Source organism: Athene cunicularia (assembly GCF_003259725.1).
Source record: "Athene cunicularia isolate RWA chromosome 19 unlocalized genomic scaffold, athCun1 chr19_part1, whole genome shotgun sequence".
NCBI lineage: Eukaryota > Metazoa > Chordata > Aves > Strigiformes > Strigidae > Athene > Athene cunicularia.
In genome coordinates this window covers 1,503,768-1,525,805 of record NW_020799124.1, presented here as the reverse complement: position 1 = coordinate 1,525,805, position 22,038 = coordinate 1,503,768, and the positions used below count along the sequence as shown (strand labels likewise).

The following is a 22,038-nucleotide window of genomic DNA, read 5'->3' as shown; positions in this document are numbered from 1 at the left end:
ATAAGAGACAGGTGTGAGCAGCGACCACGCACGCCCCACCAGCCTGCAATCACACCCCGGTGACCTGACACAAGCCCAACGCCATCATCTTTGCCTAACCCGATCTGAGCTCTATTAAATTGTGGATGCCTTCTGCTTTTTCAGCCGTCTGCCTCGCAGGAAGAGCACGGACAGGGCAAGCACACATCACTTCAGCCTTGCTGGAGAAGAGGAGCTAATCCATTTACCGGAATCGTTTGTTGGTATTGCCAATCTCCTGTTGAAGTGACCAGAGTAAACCTAACATATCTTAATCATTTTTTCCACTGTTGGAAGCCAGGCATAAAAAAAAAAAAAGCCAAGAGCGTATTTTGGGAGCACTGCTGGAAAGATTCCATTGTTCTTCACCGCATCAATAAAAGCAGTTTTGCTGTTTGATAGTATAAAGTGTTCAAGAACCAGATGCAACAAAGGAGCAGAATCACCCTGGGAAAGAAAACTTTTAATAGGGACCACACAGGGCTGAACAGCTCTATAAAACTGATCTGCTGGTAATGGAAAAGGAAAACAAGGCTCAGACAGGCACAAAATCCAGAGCCCTTCACTAATAATCACGTCTACCATTTCAGTGTGCTTTCTAACCTCCCTTAGATGCAGAGGATGCTTTCCTTCCTCTGCAGCGGCTTTTCAAGACCACGCACGGACGAGGCAAGAGAGGTACGGACTTTGCTGAGCGCTGCACCTCAGAACCCCACGGTTTTGTCATCACTGCGTGCCTTAACGTCATCTTCTAACCCCCGCCATGGCCCGCCCGGGGTAGCTCCAGCCAAGCCGTTCCCTGCTGCCGATGGTTCCCCCCAAGTTCGCTGCCCTCCACCTCCCCCCTGCCCCGATTCAAGCGCGAGCCCCTTCCTCGGGACGGCCGAGCCCCGCGGTGCCGGGGGATCGTGCACCAGAGGACGGGCCAACCCAGCGCCTACGGGCTGACAGGCTGTGCCAAAAGCTCCCCCGAGAAGAGCGGGCCATGCTGCTTTTTTCATCTGCCACCTCCAGAGGTGACCTTCTCCAGCAGCCTCCCTCCCGTTCGAACTCATCCAAGCCCGGTTCCCAGGTGCATACACCCAGCGGTGCTTTATTAAAAGCTTTCTTCTCCTCCTTGCATTTTTGGTGACATTGTTTTATGGATTTCCCCACGCGTTCAACCTTTGTTCAAACCACTGGGGAAAACACTGAAATCTTTATGCCTAAAAACAAAAGCGCCACGAACAGCAGTCACAGGCGAAGGAAAAGGTGAACTAATTATACACACCAGAGCCTTCCCCAAAGTGTTTTCACAGCCTGGGCGCTACCGGCCCAGACGTCCAGGTACCGCCGGCCGCGTCTCCCCCGCGCCGTGCTCCCCGCCAGCCCTCAGCCCCATTCCTGCCGGCAGCAGGAGCAAACCCCCGCCAAGCCCCGCAGGTCCAACACGCTCCTCCGGCACGGGCACGGCACCGGAGCCCGGGATGTGCCCCGAACCAGGCCCTGCCCGTACTGTCACACCGGCAGAGCAGATGGAATTCGAACACCCTTTGCTTCCTGGCTTTCAGAGCAGACAAAGAAATCGCCTTGGGAGAAGCGGTGTGTATGCGATGACCTTTCCCCATTGTGTCTGCAGGCACCCGAGAACAAAGCTGTGGCGGAATCTCACCGCAACTTCTGGGCGCTGGGAAAGGCGGCGTGTCACCACTGCCGTGGAAGGCGGGCAGTCGGTTCAGGGTTTGAGGGTGCTGGCGTGCATTTTGCTGGGATATTCAACCGGTGCTGAGGACTAGAACCCCACCGCAAGGCTCGGCCTGACACCCCCTCCGAGCCTCAGGCGCTGGTTCCAGCAGCCGGCTCAGGGCGCTGGCGGCACTCGGAGCTTGCCCGTGCTGCTCTCAGAGTTCTCGGCTCCTTCAAATCACGTCCCGTGAGGGGGAAAGCACCTGCGGGATCCGCTTGCACCCACAGGGAACAGCGACTGCTCACAACACAGCTATGCACCGGGTTTCATACAGACAGTTCCCCTCCGCAGATCTCCACTTGCTCAAGGATTTACCGTGTCAGAGCAGGGCACTGCCGGACAGGGGCTTCTCCAGACCAAGCCCTGGTTGCGTCCAATGCTCGGGCTGCAGCCGGAAAGCCCAGCTCCTGCTGGCAGCCACCGAGCGCTGAAAGCCCCGTCCCCAAACTCTCCTCCGCGAACCCGCAGTCGTATTTCAACCCGAGAGATAACAAGGAAAGTTTTGGGGCACAGCATATACAAAAGCTGTTACTAACGAAGTGTTACTAACAATAAAATAAAAAGGAAAACAATAAAACAGAGTAAACCAAAATAAAATACAACGTGTTACTAAGGGCTGGCCATTCCCAGAGGACTATCCAGTGTCACAGGAGTGGTGGGAGCCCCCATCCCTGTCCTGATCCCTGAGGGAGGATGAGTTGGATAACCAAACGATGGAGCTGCCAGTCCCGCACCTTGTTCCCTCACTAACCCCCCCCCCCCCCCCCCCCCCCGTGACCTTGGGCAAATTCCTGCTCCGCAGGACCTTTGCTTCCCACCCAGAAAGGGAGGGGTGCTCTTTGTAAAGCAAGCGGGATGAAAGGATTTACAGTACATACGGAGGGAAAAAAAGAAAACCCAACAAACTAAGAAAAGCCTTGCAGCTCTGAGAGGCACAGTACAAAAGCCTTATTGCCAGTCAATGGGAACAGACTATTTATAGCTGAGGATCATTAACTGCATTAAAAAAGTTTGATGTTCTCTAACAATCTCTGTCATTTTAAAGCGCTGGCCTTCCCCCGACGGCCAGCTGATAACTGGAGCGGCAGCGCTGAATGGAGGTAATTGTACCCCAGCTCAATAGGCTGAGCCCGCTCTGCGCCCAGCCCTGCTGAATGCGAGCGTGTCCTTTCCCCAGGGCTCTTATTTAAATATTATGCCAGCTCCCACAGCCTACCACAGGAAGAACACGGCTATGTATACTCTCATAAAACTGCGTAATTATGAATAATGCCTCGGTTTTTAACAAAATAAATCACCACACACCAGAAAAGTGCTTACTCCAACCTAGTGCTGGAAGAGATTAAAATGCCAAGCGAAGTGAAGCATCCCTCTTCTGAAACATCGGCGCTCACCGTTATTTATTTATTTCTGTACCTGGCTGGGCTAAGGGCAGGGCTGGCAGCACCCCGACAGGAGGAGGACCACGACCAGAGGTGCTGAGCAGTTCCTGGGCTCCTCCAGCACCATCCCCCAGACACGCCGCTCCAGCCCCGATCGAGACACTAACAATGAGGCACGCTCGCTTCTCACCCAGCTCAAAGTTTATCAGCTTGTAAGAAATGTACAAGCGAGAAACCACCGATAACGCGCGGCCGATTGTTATCACCCGGAATATAAAGCTCTTGTGATATGACATATCGAACATATGGTTTGTAAAGACTGACTGTTTTGATCCACTACGCGATGCCACTCTCGCTCTGGCCTGGTGAGGCTGCGACCGGCCTGGCGCCGGGTTTGGCCCCGTCCCAGGATGCCTCGTCCTTCGCCGGAGAGCGCACGACTCGAGTGACGCAGCTGCCACCGAGGCTCCTGCGTGGCCACCGCCGCAAAATCAGCTCCTTCAGCGGGCTGTGCGCCCGCTGTTAAAAAATCTATGGGTTGTTTTGACTATTCCAACACGTACTGAGGCATCCCCGCCCTGCAGACCCCACCTCGTCCCACGAGCTGCCCCCAGCCCCGTCAGTCCGAACGCCCGGGGAGCTGCAGGAACACACCGACCCGCGGCACCGATTCCCCGGCCCCTGGCCAGGGAAGGGAACGTCTCCCCCTCGGCAGCCCCAGTCCTGCCTGACCGGCCGGCGAGGGGCAGCAGTCGCCATCCCAGCGCTGGCTGGCAGCTGGTGCGGGATACAGGCCACGAGTTTGGGTCTTAAACGGGTGTCGCACACACCACGCGCAGGGGAGGAATTAGCCACCTCGCCAGAAGCCGGAGGGAGACGGGGCAGGCGGGAGGGCTGTCTGACGGAAGCACACGGGTGTTCCTCACAGCCGAGGCACCCTCCGCAGGTTGTGGCGAAGGCGGGACACTGCTCCCTGCCTGGCCGCACTCATCTGCGAGGAAGATGAAAAGGCCTTTGCTCTCCTGGCTGCCAGTGGAGCATCCCTCACCCAGCCCCATTTCACTGCACCGTTCTGGAAGACGAAGGGCGGAGGCCAGTGGTCCTCCTCCACCCGCGCATCGCCCTGCTTCTCATTTAGCGCAGCCCGGAACCCACACGCTGTTAAAGCCCTTTAAGGAGCCCCAGGCAGTTGCCAAAAGGCCTCACTATGGGTCACGCCACACAGACAGAGAAACTGAGGCACGGAGCTGAGGTTTGCCCCAGGCACCGAGCAAACCAGCAGCAAAGCTGACGCCAGGCCCTCACGCCAGCTCCCTTTTGGCTCCCTGATGCAGGAAAGCAGCTCAGCAGAGATGAAGGCACGAGGGGCTTGGCACGAGCCGTCACACTCATTAACTGGCTGGATTTTGACTTACAAACGTCCAAACTCGGCCACCAGGAAACAGTTTGTGTACAGGTGGGCCACAAAAACCCACAGAAACCAGCAGCAATGCTGAGCTCAAGCAAGCTCCCAGCAAAGCCCAAGACCGAGTACATAATGATGCTCCTTGCCCCTGGACCCGGGTGCAAGTTTTAGGCTTTGATCCACACTGTATCTTTGGCTGAGAAAAACTGCGATTTCCCCCCAGAGCAGCAGAGCTGGATACAGCATGCCAGGAGACTGGCTGCCAGCAGCGGGCAGACGACTAACGCAGGGGGATGATACAGCGAGAGTAAACCAGGAGCTTCACGGCAGAAAACCCACCGGTGTCGGCACCGTCCCAGCCCAGGGTTTGACGTGCTCTCTGCTGAGTGGTTCTGTGTTTTCTTAGCGAGAGGCCAGACCTGCCAGACAGGCGGCAACGCTCCGTGAAGCCAGACATTTACTCTGAGAGCAGCAAGCCTACCCTGCCAAGCCTCTCCGAGTTTTTAAGCACCTTCCCTTTAAACTCTCAAGAATAAGGGCTCTCCTTCCAAACACTCCGTGCAGCTCTTACTTCTGGAGTTGCCATCGCTACAGAGCGCTGTTTACCGGTCCCTCCAGCCTGGTACAGCTTCGATAGTGCCCGGCTCCCCGAGGAGGAGGAGGAGGGAGCACCGATCCCGGGGGGAAGGGGCACACCAGCTTTCGCTGCCCTGCCCGAGATGTGAAAGCCCCTTCAGCACCCACCGAGGCCTTTGCCAAGCCCCACGCCCGCTCCGAGGGTTTGTTTTTTTTTTGTACCACGTTTCACGGCAGATCCTCCCATCTTTGCTCCCTGCGCAGAGAAAGTTTCCGATCCATCACTGCAGCTGGCCTGGGGCTCCTGCCTCACCACACTGCTCTCTCCAGATAAACATGGCGCTTTTTAAAATTATCTTTTGCCCACAAGCGAGACAGACACAAAAGCAGCCTTTCTGCTAGTCAATAATGGAAACTTTCAATAGATCAGGAACAGAGATATTTTCAGCATGTTTCAAATCAAGTTCAGAAAGACAGCTGGGGAAAGAGGGGAAAGCATTCAGATATTTGGAGGTTTTCTGGCATTTTGGCAATTTTCCATCTTCAGCGCAAGAATAAAAGGTTTGGGTTGTTGTTTTTTCTTTTTTTTTTTTTTTTAACAAATCGCAGCTTTAAGTTCTGTATTTTTTAACTTCCCAAGAAGCTTTCCCCCAAAGAAGTATTAATTCTGACCAGAAAAGGTAGGGAAGTTGCTCTTACCTGTCGTTTGGAGATTTTTACTTCACTTTACAGTTAAACTTCACTTCCACACACATACCAAAGACATCTACTCTGGCTAGCTAGGTCCTCTGGAAAGAACCCAAAACTCTCAGACAAAAAAAAGAAAAAAATAACGTAAACGAATGCAAAAATGTGAAGTTAATGAAACGAAGAGGCAGCCAGGGTGTGGAAATGCCGCTGCCACCTCCTTGCTGGGAGCAGAATGGCTCCGCACTGCACGGGCCTCCCGAAATGGGGCACGTGGGCCAGCGCCGAGCAGGGCTGGGGCCAGCGTGGCTCGGGAAGAACACGGAGGGGCTTGTCCTGCCGGGTGGCTCCGTCCTGTCCCGCAGTCCCCCAGCCTCTCCAGGTTCCCCATCCGGCCGTGCAGGGAACACGGGGGTCAGGGAAAACCCCGTCCTCCTGGTCGCTCGCAACGACACCCCGCGCCCCACCGATGTCTCCAACTCGGTGTTACAAGTCTGAGACTTTCCAGGAGATAATTTGACGCTCAAGGCCAACATTAGCAATGCCTGTCTCTCACCTAATCAGCAGGCAATTAGCTGGAAGAATTCAGAATGAAGCTTCAGATGAAGAGTAAACCTTCAGCCACTAAATTCCATCCTCAAATAATGAGACTTTATTTTAATTTCACAGTGATAATATTGCACAGCATCCCCTCCCCTTATTTACCTCCAAGAAGTAACATTAGCATTAAAAAAAAAAATAAAAATATCGGAACCAACCCTCACCTATTCCTATATCCCATTCATCATTTAATTTGAGAATTAAGCTCTGTTAATGGACGAAAGCTATCATTTTGAGCATACAGGCAGTGTTAATATTTGAATAAGCTAACAACAACAACAAAACAGAGAAGACTAATACATGCACGGTCATTCTTTCTAACAGGAAGGATTCAGTTTTAATTTTCACAGAATATTAAAACAAATTTTTAATTAGATTATACTAGTGCCTCCCTAATAAGTGCTTGCAAGGGGAACTCCATTGTGCAGAAATATGCTCCGCAGTAGAAGAGAAAAACTTGCCAGTTAAGTAGCTTAATCACTGAAGAGCTTTGAGGTGGCTCCTTTCTTTTTTTTTTTTTTATTTTTTATTGTAGCCTTCTTGCACTTTGCAAAGAGGTTGTCAGAGATGTTTAGTCATAATCATTTCTCTGGAAAATGAAAAGTGAGCTTGACAAACAGGAGTGAGATCAGAAAAGAAAAGAGAAGAAAAAAAAAACCTGTCAATATGTGAAAGACATCCTGTTCCTTCCCAGTGACCCAAAACGCCAAGGTTTCCTACTTCAAAAAATAAAAAGGGAACAATCTCCAAGGAACAGCTTGTATGTGGCAGAGACCAGCGCGGCCTCCATTGTGTTTTTCTTTAACAGCTAACGAAATCGCTCGTGCACTTTTGCTATGAAGGAGAATTTAAAAACAAAACAAGAAAAGCAAAGAAGGTTAAATATGTAGATGGAGCATCACCCTGACATAAGCCCACATCTGTCACGGAGGTCAGAGCTCCAACAGCAGCGATGCCTGACGCTGCGCAAGACCATCAGCTCAGCTGCACAGAACACGGCTCCGGGACCTCCCCTCCTCGCCTCATCCCGACGAATTTACGGCTTGGGCTCGCTCCTCTCTCCCTCCCTCCTTCCCAGGATGTCTCGCAGCTTTTACCCCGGGCATGTGGGCACCTCGGCACATCCAAACACCAGAACCCGCCTACAACCGCTTCATTCCTCGCCTTGGCACTCTGCGGTCCTGAATTAACCCCGCCGGGATGTGTGAAGAGCTGGGTCCCGCGCCCTGCCCCGTCCAACCTCCTCTCTACGCCATACAGGATAACTGGGAAAACGATTTAAAAATTATCTCTATTTTTAAAGTGGTTTAGTTCTAATTAACAAAATCTCACCAGTACTTGGGCGGGGAGGGGGGAAGGAGTTACCCCAAATCCTGCGTTGACAGTTATCAAACACGCAGCGATCAGAAATCTCTCCTCTCCCGTGCATCCCCTTCCAGAGCAAGACCTTGAGCGCTGTAACAATGCGGAGTTAGGGCAAAACCCAAAAATTATTTTGCCAGCTACGCTCCCACAGCTGCTCCTCTAGCACTGCTTCTGTTGAGCAGAGCTGTCGAAGGAGAACCCGAGAGCACAAGGCACCGTCCCCTCCAAACCCGCTCCCTTCCCCGGGGCGCGCGATGTCCAGAGCGCGGGGGGAAGGAAGGGGGAGGCTGGTCCTGCACACAACGGGGGGATACGGGATACCCAGGCACCCACGGAGGAGGAGGGAAATCCAGGATGGCAGAGCCTCAGCTCCAAGGAGCGGGTTCTGAGACACACGGAGTAAGGGGGTGTTTCTCCCCGCCGCGAGGCCCAGCGCTGCGCACTCGCCCCGCGGAGGAGCGGGGCTTTGCCGCACGTCCCCGGCCCAGCGCCGTGCAAGTCTCGGGGTGTGTCCCAGCCCCGCAGGCTCTGCCCCGGCTGGAGGATCCCTGAGACCTTCCAGTTCTGAGCACGAAGGTGTCTTCACACCTAAGTATCCTCAGTTTAGCACTTCTGTTTTCAAATGCAATGAAGAAAAGGCACCAAAACTGCCAACTGCCTTGGCAAACAGAGAGAAGTGATGGCGAGAAGGACCCAGCCCTTGTCCTACTGAGCAACAGGTCCCTCTGCAGCGCCTCAAGCCGAGCATCCTAAAAATCACACGTGACTTCTGCGAACGCTCGGCCGCCCGCTGCTCCCCCCGCCCGCAGCCCAACACGGCACCAGCAGAGGCAACGGGTCGAACCCACGAGGCAGCCCCAAAACGCCGCATTTACCTCCGGTTAAAATAAAATCCCACCGCTGCCCGCCCGACACACGGGGTTTCGTTTCGGTGGCCCCAAGTGCCAGTTTCTCTCCCCGGCGCCGGCACAGGGAGCGGGTGCTGGACCACGGGCGACCTGTGCGGCCGTCGGAGGGACCCGGCCAGAACCAGGACCCCGTCTGGCACGTGCTGAACCTGCCCGTGGGTGACACAGCACAGCAGCAGGTCCAGCTCTGCGGGCCGGGTACAGGCTGCCCTAGATACAGCACATCCACCCCCTCCACCATGCGGACTTGTGACCAGTGGCCTTTTTAATATATTTTTCTTCTCCCTTTTTTTTTTTTTTTTTTCCTTTCCACTTTTTACTCAATCGGCCCCCGTGTTTACAGCTCACTACACCACAAATCCTTATTTCATGTCACCCACTGGCCCAAGCTGTCCCCACTCACTGTTTCTCCTAGACAAGTTAATAAGATGGAAGGCTCCCTGGAGGCCTCAAGCCAGTGAACATTATCACTTGGAAGCAAGGCAGAAATACTGACACATCGGAAATGACTTCAAGCCTATTAATTACCCTTTCTTCTCTGGCAGATCTTCGAGAGAGAGCTTGACAAATTGAAAGGCAGGAGAGCTCATCCTTCGCTGCCCCAGAAAGAGCCCCCCTCCCACATCAACAAACAAAACACACACCCCCAAAAACTCCTTTGTTTTGTTATTAATTAATTCATCAGAAATTAGCTGAAGCAGAGGCTGCCTGTCAGTGACAGATCTGCCCTTTCTCTTCGCGTTCCCACCTCCGAGGGGCCAGAGGAGGCAGGACACGGACACACAGCCCCACGGAGGCAGGACGGGCTCCCACGGGGGGACCCGGGAAACTGCTGCTGTGCACCGGGAACGTGGCTCCGAGGTCGGAGCTTCCCGTCGCCGAGTGTCAACAATCTCCACGGACACGACCAAACACCAGATGCACTGTAAAACCTTAGCGAATACCCCTCAGCCCGTTCTTCCCCTCCCTCAAAACGGATTTAAAAATCCTTGCTGCCATAATTGATCCTAATTATTATAAGCATTAGATATTAAATGCATTCCTACATGCAATGTGGCTTCAACTATGGGCTTTCAGCAAAGTCTATTGTACAAATAAATGACTGGATTTCTTATTCAAGAGCTTCAGATTTGACAGTAATAATTTTGATGCAAAGTAGCCAGGCAAGCCTAGATAAAGTCACTACCTCCCACTATGGCTTTATTTTTTAAGGTGATTTTCATAATTTCTGTTTAAAAAAAAAACCAACAAACAAACCCTAACAAAATAACTCGAAAATAAAAAAACCTTCAAGCCATTAGCTAGAAAACTATCATTAAATCATTTGTTCATTTTTTATTAGTATCATTGTAATTAAAGAGAATCATATTTCAAAAATATATCTTCAACAGCACTTATCAAAACCCATCCCTGCAGCCTATCAATTAGTATTACAATAACCTCGCTCCCTTGTTGCCTTTGCTATTAGCATTTTGATTGAATGTCTGTTGAAAAGTGACTGGTAACAGAAGATTGTGTTCAGAAAGTAATGTTTCTTTATTCGCTTTCATTGAAGCTTGTCTAGTTGTCTCCAGTTCCTACTCAAAAGAGACAAGACAGTTCCAAAAGCAGTAATTTTGATGCAGGATTTTTTTTTTTTTTTTTTTTTTTTTTTTTTTTTTTTTTTTTTTTTCCCTTCCTCTTCTCTGCGAGGTGAGATAGATTGGGTTAGGCTGGACACAAATGCTATTAAACCACTTGACAGCAGATTTGGGGTCTGCTATCGGCTCTCACCTAAACACACTCGAACACGCACAAACTACCGGCGCGGTGTCACGGCAGTAACAGCCAACAAACGTGTCCCCAATAAACTGGGAGAACACAGACCGCGGGGCTCTGCAAGTGACCTTTCCAGAGATTCAATAATAATAATAATAATTAATAATGCATGGACTGCTCAGGGAAGATTTTGGCCACGTTTATTGCCAATAGTATTGAATGTAAAAGGGAACAATTTATTAGATAACCCTTTGCACTTTGGGAACGTATCGCTGCAACTCGGACTGTTGAGTTCGGCAGCTGTAATAAAGCCTTTAACGAAGGACAGATCTGTAACTAACGTCATTATGGAGGGGAAATGGATGCATTCGGCAAGTACCATGAATTATAAAGACAAGAGTTCATTAAATCTACTACATTAAAATAAAAATGACCTGCCATGTCAGACAGTTCTATTTACTGATATTCCCACTGCTGATGCCTTCCCCTGATAAATCGCGTTCTGCAGGCACAACCAACAGTTATCCAAAAACATTTCAATTACTTGGACGTGCTGGAAACTCGTAAGCAACGTTGAGTCACCCTCTAAAAACACCACGATCCCGAGGTTTGCTTTTACGGCTCCGAGGGGAAAACAAGGCAACCCCATCGCCGCGGCGCCCTCCTGCCTCTCCCCGGTGCGCTCCCTCCGCGCCGGCGATGACAGTCAATTAGGCTAATAAGCAATTTAGCAGGGAGGCAAGCGAGGGAAACGCTCAGTGGCTGTTGGCACCGTTAGGATGGGGCCAGCACAGACCCCAGCTAAAGCCCCCCACCCCTGCAGAAGCCACGCCGAAGGCGATGGGGCGGAGGGGTGCCGCGGCTGGGGGGGTACAAAGGGAGCAGCCGGGCTGGGCGAGGAGAAGGCAGAGGCCGGTCCCGCCGTGCTTCCTCCCCTTCCTCAGCCTCCTCCATCCCACTGGCAAGCCAGCCCCGCTCCTGTGCTCCCCGGGAAGGCTCCCCAAAGCCTCCCTCCTCCCCGGCGGCTCCGCTGGCAGTCGGCCAGGACTGTGTAATGGTGTCAGGTAGCAATTTCATTTTTAAAATGCTCTTATCAAAGATTTAAGGTGAAAGATAAGAAGAGCATGCTAAATCATCATAAAGGAAACACTGTATAAGGCGTAGCATTTTACAAATCAAAACAGTTATCAAAATGAAAAGGTATGAATATAAAAACAAATGGAGCCAGCGCCGAGGAGAGGAGAGGAGGGGAGGGAGCGCTCCAGATCGGGGAGACACTGATCTGATTTCAGGTTTTCTTGGCAAGTCTCAAAGCCTGCGAAGAACGGGAACTGCGACACTTTCACTGTAATTTTGAAACAGAAATAAAACGCCAGGTACATTTATACGTGAGCATGTACACACACACATCCATACACAAACACGCGCTTATTTATACGCCTTTTCATATAGATAGATCTATAAATATAGATACATATTTTTCATACCATTACCCACGGCTGTTGGGTGCTTTTATCAAAGTCATCTGACCTGGAAAGCATCTGTTGTTAATACCACTGTTTTATTATTTATCAAATCCATTTCTTCATAGAATGACTAATTTCATACCCACAGCTGCTCCCATCTTCCCTCCGCAGCTGCTCCTTCCCCGAGCAGCCAGGCAGGTTATCGGCCGCCTCCATCTCTCACCACCCCCGTGCTGCTTCTGAGCCCCCCCCCCGAGCCCCAGGGCCGGGGTCAGGACCACACTCGGGGCTCCTGCCCTGCGAGGGACAAAGCCAAACTGAGCCAAACAGCCAGGAAAAACCTGCGAGGGACAAAGGCAAACGGAGCTGAACGGCCAGGAGAAAATCCAGGAGGCACTGCCGGGAGCCGATTCACAAGAAAACAAATCCCACGCTTTTTTGTCACCTGATTTTTTTTTTGTTTTCCTGCAATTACATCCAGAGACTAGAGGAAAACAGATGTTTTTACCCCTTTATTAGTTCGCTTTGTGGGTGAAGAGGAATAGCGCTGGGGGAACAGGCTCGCACCGTTTTCCCAGAGGGCCGACGTGCCCGATGGCCAATGCCCACCCCTGGCCGCGGCCTGAGGGACCTGCCCGGAGCTCGGGAGCCCGCAGGACCGGGCTGGCCAGCCCAGGGGAAGCGAGCCCTCCGCGCCAGGGACAGCCCGGCGTCGAGAGCCGAGGTCCCAACGGAGGGAAACGGGCTCGCATAAACAGAAACCGGCAAAAGCCAAACCCGCCTCCATTACCTTGAAGTGATTCCAGCTCATCCAAACTTCCTGCGAGCTGACGGGGGAATATTTGTCACTACCGCGATGTTTAGAGTGTATTCTCTTGCCAGGCTTCTCCCTGCGGATCCTGCCCTAATTCTGAGCGTGCTGTTGAACACGTGTGTTCACGTGTGACTCATGCAGCGGATGAGGAGGACGGTTTCCATCGCCAGAGCCTTGCTGCGACTCAAGCCAACCACACAATTCTCAAATGATTTACACCGGGGCTGGCAAAGGTCCCACAAAGAGTAAGTACGGAGAGATGGTGCCCTGGGCAAAGGCCCGGCCCCGCGTTCAGCATCGATGGGGGCCACGGGCCGGTCAGTTCATCACCCTGCGCCCCTGATTCCCACCCCGTAGCGGCTTCACTGGGACGCTGCCAGGTTTAACTCACTACAGACCCACAAAAAGCTTTGCAATCACTCAAGGGAGGGCTGGAGGGGGTTAGTAGTGTTGTAGCATTCACTCCTGGTCTTCCAAAGTGGAGAAATGATGAAGCTGTTAGCATGGATAGGTGTTCTCAAATGGAGAAGAACCTGCTAATTATTATACTAGTTGATGGTAATCTTTCTGGTCCAGAAAATAATAAATTGAAAAGAAAAACCCACCACCACACAACCCAAATCTGACAACCAGCAGTTTTCTCAACGAAGCTGTTTTTCAACTTACCTAATCTATCGGATCCAGTGAAGAAAGTGCCAGATGTTCTTACTTCAGCTTATATATACAAAAAACATACAGAATAAGCAAATTTACTCCTTGCCAGTACGGATTAATCAACCTAATTAAAGAAATCTTTAGTCAAAACTTAACGTTTTGGGAAAACCACTATCAAGCGCAGGTAAGAGGGTGCTGGGGCGAAACGGCGCGGACCCTGCACGAGCTCCGTGTGACACGACTGCCCGGTGTGACCCCGCACGCCCGGGAGGCTCTGCCTGCTGCCACCGACCCCAGAGCTGGGGATATTTGGGGAAATGAGCTCAAAGGATCTCAGCTGAAGGGAGGAAAGAAGGGGATGATAAAAAGGTGGAAGAATCACCTCTTTTTAGAGATGTTTTTTGTTCCCTTGTTGCTGGCGGGGAGGTGAAGACAAGAGTTACAGAAATCAATCCCTGCCTTCGTGGCCAACAAGGGGGAAGGAGCCAGGAAAGCAAAGGGCAAAGCTGAGCTCAGGCACAGCCCCGCGACCAGCGCTGCTCCTTCCTAACAGAAGGGGGGTCCAACACGATGCCGTCACCTCATACCGTCGCTGCGGGTCAGGGCTCCGTCCTTCACTTGCAGCTATTTGCCACGGGCTCACCGAAGCCAACAGATACACGACGATTTACAGCAGAAATGGTTTGCCCTTGCAGCTCCTGTTTGTTCAATTCCCAGGGCAGGAACTTGGCTCTAACTGCAGCTCAGGGCTTCCGATTTTCCCTCTGTAATGGACAGGCCCCTGAAACGCTGGGTGCGTGGATGCAGCTGAGCCTTGAGACGAGGTGCCGAGTGCTGCAGGGCCCCGTGCGAGGAGCGGCAGGACCCAAGCCCCGTGTGTCTCAGGCCACCGCTGGCAAACGCCCACGGTGACACTGGGCAGGGACGTGGACGTGATGGGGCTGCAGAGAACTGCAAGGACCTTCCCCACTTGCAGGAATCAGCAGGGTCTCCAGGAGCACCAAACGCCTGCGGAGCCTTGCTCCGGCACGGCACAAAACTAGAGGTGTAGCAGAGGAGAGCAGAGAAAAGCAAGGGGCTTTCTTGGCCTGTCCTCCAAGAATATTCCCAGCTGTGAAATCCCGGACTGTCTCCCTGCAAAATCACTGCCCGCGCCGACGGCTGCCTCCTCCCACAGCCCCGACTGGGGCTGACGGGGGCCACCGCGATCCCCGGGCTGGCACAGTGATGCCACCGGCTCTGTGGCCACTGAAACTGGGCGGAAGAGGATCACGGGGCGCAGCGGATGGAGCTTCAATCCCTGGGGAGTGAGCCAGCGAAGGGGCTGGGGCAGGCGAGGGCGTGGGGGGGGCGAAGCGGCGGCTGGCCAAGGCTGGAGCGGGAGGCGAGGGAAGGCTCTGTGGGACCGGCCCGAGACCAGACACAGCGCTACTGCAGCACGTTTTACATATCTAAGCTAGTAATTTTAACAGCTTCTAATTTGCTAATACAAGAGGATTGATTAGGTGGAATGTATCCATGCAAGAGCTGTAAACTGTTAATTGCAGGGTAGCAACGCTTCCATTCACACACCCCATTGCCAAGCCCTCCTTCAGCAGCGGAGTTACTCCAAGCTTCTGCCTCACAAAAACGGACCCGGGTGGGCGCACCCTACAGCTCGGACCAGCATCCCTCACCCGAAGCACCAACATTTAAAAACAAACGCCCAGAAAAACAGAATCCCAGCCAGGGACGGCGAGGATGGCAGAGACAGCGAGGCAGAGCCCGCTCCAACAGGAGGCTCGGGGGTAAAAGCCTTTCCCTGCGCTACCAGCATTATTTGTGTCAAACACATTGCTGCTGAATCTCAAGATTTTTAGGATAGGGGATGTGTTATCTTTCTGTTTAAACATATGGCAACGGCCTTGTAAAATTAAAGACTTCAACAGCATCTGGGTCCAGGCACGACTGAGGTGGCAGCCTCAGGAGGGATTTACTCTGGGGACTGCGCTGGGCACAGGGAGACAAACCTCGGCCTCTTCAGGCTGCTGGGAACGTCCTCCTCACCCTCCGTAAATGCTTTATTATCAAACCCAGCAGATACAAAACAAAACGAAAAGCAACCCCCTCCACGCGTATTTGAGAGGACTCGCCCCGCCTGCTTTCAGCGATCCACCGGGAGAGGAAAACACCCCACGGGGGGGAAAGCTGCGCACTGCGTCTCCAGAGTTTCACATCACATTTTTGGGCACGGGCACGCTGCAAGTAGCTGCCTGTTTTTCTCAAGGTCACCACGCTGATTTTAATTCTGCTCATTGTATTAAGACTGCCCGTCTATGTAAATGTTGCATTTTGTTCTCCTCCTGTTTCTGGCCTTTCCTCAATTAACATTTTCAAATGGTCCCACAAGACTCGAGGCCCTACCTGCTAATCACTTCGCTCCCGCATTCTGGGAAGCAAAAGGGTTTTGGTTTCATCAGCTGAGTAGATTCATAAGCAAGAACTTACTCGTGGCATTTAGAGTTTCTTTCCATTCACAGATCATCAGGATTTTTGCTAATTTATCTGTCACTCAAACTGGCTGCGCAGCAGTGACAACGAAGATGGCAAACTCAAGTCCTCTTGCAATGACCTCACTGTCTTCTCAGCGCGGTTTCAGCCGGGAAGATGACGTTGGCTGTTTCTAGCACAAGCACTTGTCCCAGCAGAGCTCACACGTACTGACTTTCTGCCAGTGCACCGAACCATTATCAGAATTTTAAAAAAGTTCTTACGTATTTGCACAACTTTTGCTTTATGTTTCCCCAAGAACCTTTCAGAGATGAGAAAGGCTCCACTGATTTACTTTGCACTCTCCAATATAACTGCACTCTAACTGCATTGTTATTGATACTGTTCAGTACTAAGTGAACAGGAAGATTTTTCTTTTTGCCAGTGACTGTTAAGCTATGGGAAGGAAACGCCCAGTTTTCTGCTCATGGTCCTGCCTATGTCTAGCCCTGAACACCACGCTGGTACCTTCTGCAGGACCAGCACCGCCATCTCCCATCTCTGTGTCTCTGCTTCCCCATCCGAGGCATCTCGGTATCAGCCTTGGGTGAGCTGCAAAACCATCGTTTATTGTATCCCAGAAAGCTCAACTGGTATTTGCAAAGCTATTTAATATCTCCTGTACACAGGAGCGACGGAAAATGCTGCATTTCCTCCTGCACACCTCCTCCTCCCCGCAAGCTGCACGCTCCGGCTCTGGCCCTCCCCTCCCGCAGGCATTCCGAGGGCAGGACGGTGCCTCCTGCCCCCGTCGGCGCCCGCCACCCAGACACAAGATACAAACAAGTTTTACAAACCTACCGTCCTTTGCAATATACTTTTGATATTTACCTTAAAGTCTGATTGTGTAACCGGAGACTTCCCAACTAATTGCTGGGCTGTGTTTGCAACCTTTGCTGGAGGTTGGCAGGGTTGTTTTTTTTCTTGTTATTATTGTTGCATTTGTTTGTTAAACAAGAAAATAAAACTGTCAAGCCATCTCCCGAGTGCTGTTGGCAAGCCGAGTCTCTCCCCTTCTTCAGAGGAGGCATTTGCACACATCTATTCCTTCGGTGCGTCCCGGCCAGTGCAGCTGTTTGCTCTTTCTCCTCCTCTGGATGTAATTTTCATTACTGGTATAAAATTAAGCAATAAGGTATGACAGACAGTACATAGCTGGGCAATTATTCCAAGCCTCAGGTGGCGTTCTCCAGCACGAGGCTGGGGGCAGAATGACTGTAACCACCCGAGACGTTCAATAATCGCCTTGAAAAGCGTGGCCAGGAGCCTTATTTGCTATTCTGAAACAGAGTCTACTGGGATGCAGGGCTCATACTGGCTTGAATGCATTTATTTTTACACTTCACGTAAGGTGCCCTGATGCAGCAGCAATAGGCGCTGGCCAGGAAATTAAAAGACAAGGGAGACGGATCCAAGGATTGGCAGGTTTTCCTTTTTGTTTTGTGTTTATTAACACCGAAGGAGGGAGCAGCGCCGCGCGCGAGCCACCACCCCGGCCAGGGGGGATAACGCTCGCCGTCCCCCTGCCCAACGCAGGGGTGAGGGGGGAGGAATTGATGCCAAATGCGGAACTGGTGGGTTGTGGCCACCTGGCCCTGAGCGTGGGGCTGAAACCATGAGCCCCTTCCCCGGGCGCAGCCAGCCCAGGTCCCACCCTGGTTCTGCCCGGGACGGAGGCGAGCTCACGGCACGGAGCAGGGAGATGTGAATATTGCTCTCCAGCACGGCAGCCGCTAATGTGTTTTATGACATGAATATTTATAAGTGGGGATGTAATATTAAAAGCCTACACATATAAAATATTAATATGGCACATGTCATAGCTGCAATCCAAATAGATAGGTATGACTGACGGTATTACTGCTCAGCCATCACCGCTTTCACTGATAGGTCTGTAAATGGTAAATAATATTAACTAATGAATCTTCACAGCCCTCATGAAGTTTTGAAGCAAATATTTGCTTTAAAAACCACTTTAAAACCCCCTGTCTGCAGCTGCTCCCCCCCCTCCCCGGCCCCGATCCTCTGTGCCTTTGGCAGGAGATCGGTGCTCTGCCTCCCTGCGCAGCAAGGGTTAAAATCTCTGGCGGTGCTGCCAAGCCCAGGTCCCTGGGATGTGTTTCACCGGCTGGGGAGCGACAAGGCTGAGCCGAGCGAGCGCTTCCCTCCAAACAACTGCACTCTCTGGAGTCCCATTTATGAAGTGATACAACCAACGAGGGAATAAAAGCCCATCTCATCTAGGAAAGCAATAACAATAATACTGCCTCTATTTATATCATATGTCACACTTTTCATCCACAGCCCTTCAAGCACTTTATGCTCTAAAAAAACCACCACCGCCGTGTTTGTGGATGCTTTTCCAAAATCCTACGGGTCAAACCTGGCCAAACAGCAGCTTTCCTTTTAGTCTCATCCTTCTAAAAGCAAAACTACGGGAGGAGACGGAAGGTTCCCTCTGAGCTGTCCTCAAAACGCTCGGCGCTATCGCCAGACTGCTGCAAAGAAAAGCTATGCTGAAAATGACCAAATTAGGCAATTATTTCTATGTATTTTAAATACTCTTTACTCAAAACTGCCTGGGGATGTATTTTTAAATGCACATGACCTTGCCTTACTTGAGGGAGATGGCAATAAACAAATAATTGCAGCGACTCTTAATTATATTTGTATCTCATCTATAAAAATGTCAATTATAACTTCAGAGGTCAACTACAAAACTGAGGTTTTGGCAGCCAGACAGAACACAAAAGGCTATTTTTCTCCTAAGAAAAGCATCATCCTTCGCCGAGGCACAGACGATATCTCACTAACAACATCACTCCTGTCTCTTCCAATAAACACAACCATTACGCCAACCGCTTCCACCTGGACAATTACTTTTATGCATCAAAATCTGCTGGATGGGGACGGCACAAACACGCAGCACGACCCTCACGTTCCTCCTGGGGATCGGAGCCCGCGCTCCCGAGCGCTGTCTCGGTGCTAAGAGGCACACAAATCTGTCAAGGCTCAAGCCAGCGGTTTTAGGTCCAACCCAAAGCCCGGGCACACGGCTCTCCGCGCGGCTGCGGGCACGGTGAACAACAGGAGCTGGGCAACAACGGCAACAACCCGAGTTGGTTTAAAGCTCTGCCACAGTCAACGTCTGTCTTCTGGAGATGTTTTAACCCCTAACACATCGGATTTTGTTTACAGCACGCAGACAGCCTGCCTTTCTTTAACTTTGTTTAGTTTTAAGATTAAAGAAGTCCAAATCACATGCTGTCACTTTCCTCCTCTCTCCCCTTGCCGTTCCTAACCTTGTGAGAGAGTTAATTGATATGAAAATAACTCTGGGGACTGTGTGGCTTTGAAAAACATCTAGTATTACATTCAATACCGGCAATTACAGCTTGGGGGATTCGATCACTCAAAATCTTTCCTTTCTTGCAGGTTCAGGACAATGGCTACAGGCAAGCAGGAAACAAGTCCAGGCTGGAGGGGAGTGCTGAAGGCTGTGATCGAGAGATCCCAGTACGACACCTGACCGACACGGCACCTTCTCCCGCCTCATCTCTACCCTCACGCTGACCAGTCGCGGAGAGGGAGCGGAGTTCACAAACCCACCCGTCAGGGACACTCCACTCTGCCGCCTTTTCCCTTCCACAAAACACGCTCCCGCACCCCTCACTTCAGCCACTTTCATCGATCCCTCCCTCCTTCCTCCCCAGCTGCCCACGGCGCGTTTGCTGGCTTTGCTGACACCCCGACCCCACGGGCAGAGCCCCGGGGCCGGCAGGCGCCCCGTCCCGCAGCGCATTGGTATGCCTCTGGAGCTCCTTCACAATGAACTCAGAAGGACATCATCATCGCACCAGGCTCCCTCCAGCCCCCAAGATCAATAACTAATGCTGAACTCCAGATTTTATCTGCACTTGGCAAGGGTAACAAAATAACAGCCCCCTCCTTTTTTTCTTTCCAATTACTAAATCCTTTCAAGACTGACCCAGTAATTTTCAGCTCTATGAAATTTTAGGCAGTGCAGACAGCGATGAAAGCGATCTTCCAGAGTGTCTGCAGACATTGTGTGTGGTTTTGCTCCCTGTACAGAAGTGCAAAAGTACAGTTCAGGGTACAGAAATAGCGGATTACCAACACTTTCCTTCCAAAAAGAAACGGGGTCTAACTAAGCTGACCCAGAGAGAATTGCCTTTGAAATGCTGGTCCGCTGCGTGCCCACTATCTCAACTAAGCGGCCGAGCTAAAAGAACCCTTGCAGGAAGATGCTGCATCCCAATGAAGCTAGGGAATGTTTTACCTGCAACACTCCAAAAATTAACCACTCCTTCACTCATAGATTTTGTAGCCTGCCTTTAAGACAGCTAGCCATAAAGGCACAACATGCAATAGCTCTGAGCCTTGTTTTCCTTAGGGAACACCTGGGAATGGTCGGACATTAAAAAAGAAAAAGCAGCAGAGGCAACAACACGGTTAGCTTGACGGCATCCTTCGTGTTATAAAAGTTACGTGCTCTACTGGCAAGGCATTAAGTTTTACTTCGGGTGGGATCTTCAAGCCTTCCCAAGGTATTAATAAAACTGTTCAACGACGAGCGGTTTTGAAATCCCTCTTGCTACGTCTGGTTCGCTCTGTGCGTTGCCACTAACTAATGGGTGCTGGTCCAGTGCAGGCGGGTTACACGCTGCTGGAACACGCGCACACGGGTAGCACGCACGTGCCACAATTCTGTCAACAAATATTCTCAATTTGCTTGCAAGGAAATTTATCTCGCCTTCTAGCAGTAGGGAGTGAATTTCAATGTTTTTCCTTTCCCGCGCCTACGTTGATTATTCTAGGCAGAGACTAACTACAGTAAACCACAACGGATATTTTATCTGCCATTTCTCTTTCCCTTGGCTAATTTGAAGATACAGATTGCAATCCGCAAGTGGTTTTAAGAATTGCCATTAACACTGTTGCTGCATGCTACTGCATTTTAAACATGTTTCCAACACAATCAGAATGTCACAATTTGTAAAATCCTGGGTGATTTTATAAACGATCGATGCGGCAGAACTCGCTTCACCGCAACAGCCCACTGGTCGCTTTATTAGCCTGATTAGTGGTAGCTACCTGTACAGAAAAGGAAAGAGTGTCAGGAAAGACGGGATAAATTCAAGTGTGAAGATGAAGATGACTCTTTAATCTGCCTTTTACACCGTTTCTTCCTCCCACCTGTAGCTGGCAGAGGTACAGACCCAGAGCTCAGACTTTCAGGCTCGCTGGCAGCTGCTCCAGCTGCAGCAGCACAGCCCCTCGGCACCGGCCGGGCTCCGCTCGCTCGCAGGAATTTTATCTAATCCTGGCAAATGAGCAGCGCTGTCCTTCACCCAGCAAAAGGGTAAGCCTGTTCCCTGGGAAACAGCCTCCCAAACAGAGCTGACCCTCCCGGGTGCCGGAGAAGTCCCTTATTTGCCAGGAGCGGGGCCCTGGGCACCAGCAAGCAGGACGGAGCCTGGTGCCGGTGGAGCGCAGGGGAGGTGCAGGTACCGTCACCTCCTCCCAACGCACTTGGAGTCTGCTTTTGGTCCTTTGGGGCTTTTAGTTCCCCTCCCCTCCCTTAGATCTCCTCTGGGAGCTTTCACAAAGATGCTAATGTGAAGAGAAATGTTATGGCTTGCATGTATTAATACCAGGCTATAAAAAAAAGAATTAACCAGTGAAATAAATTCACAGAATTCCTAGGGAAAAAAAAAGACCTGTTGCCTCTTATCTTCAGCACGTATCACGGGGTAAAAAGCCCTTTATGGAAAAAAAAAAAAGGTTTCACAGCAGCTAAGGTACCTTCTACATCTACAGCCCTCAACTTCAGCAGTTATGGCCCTTTTCTCCAGGTAAGACAGCGGGAAGATGCTTTTGAAAGAGAAAATCCATCCTCCGGGGCTTATCTCAGGTTCCCACCTGACAGCAGGGCTCCCCAGCACTCTGTTCCAGCTTCCCCATAGAGCCCAGGGAAGCTGAACTGGAGCTGTTTGAGCAGAGCTCAGCACTAGCAGAGCACAAATGCCAATGCTTCCCGGTGCCCTCACGCCTTGGGAAGCGCTTACGGCAGTACAGTGCCACCGGCGGGGGACAACGGAGGGATCACCTTGAGGTACGTGGGGAAGA

At 51.4% G+C, this 22,038-nt stretch overlaps 1 protein-coding gene across 1 annotated transcript in view; it reads right to left on the bottom strand.

Annotated features, from left to right (window-relative positions):
* The window catches only part of MSI2 (musashi RNA binding protein 2), a 225,818-nt gene that overhangs the window by 51,984 nt on the left and 151,796 nt on the right, over positions 1-22,038 (bottom strand). The window lies entirely within an intron of this gene.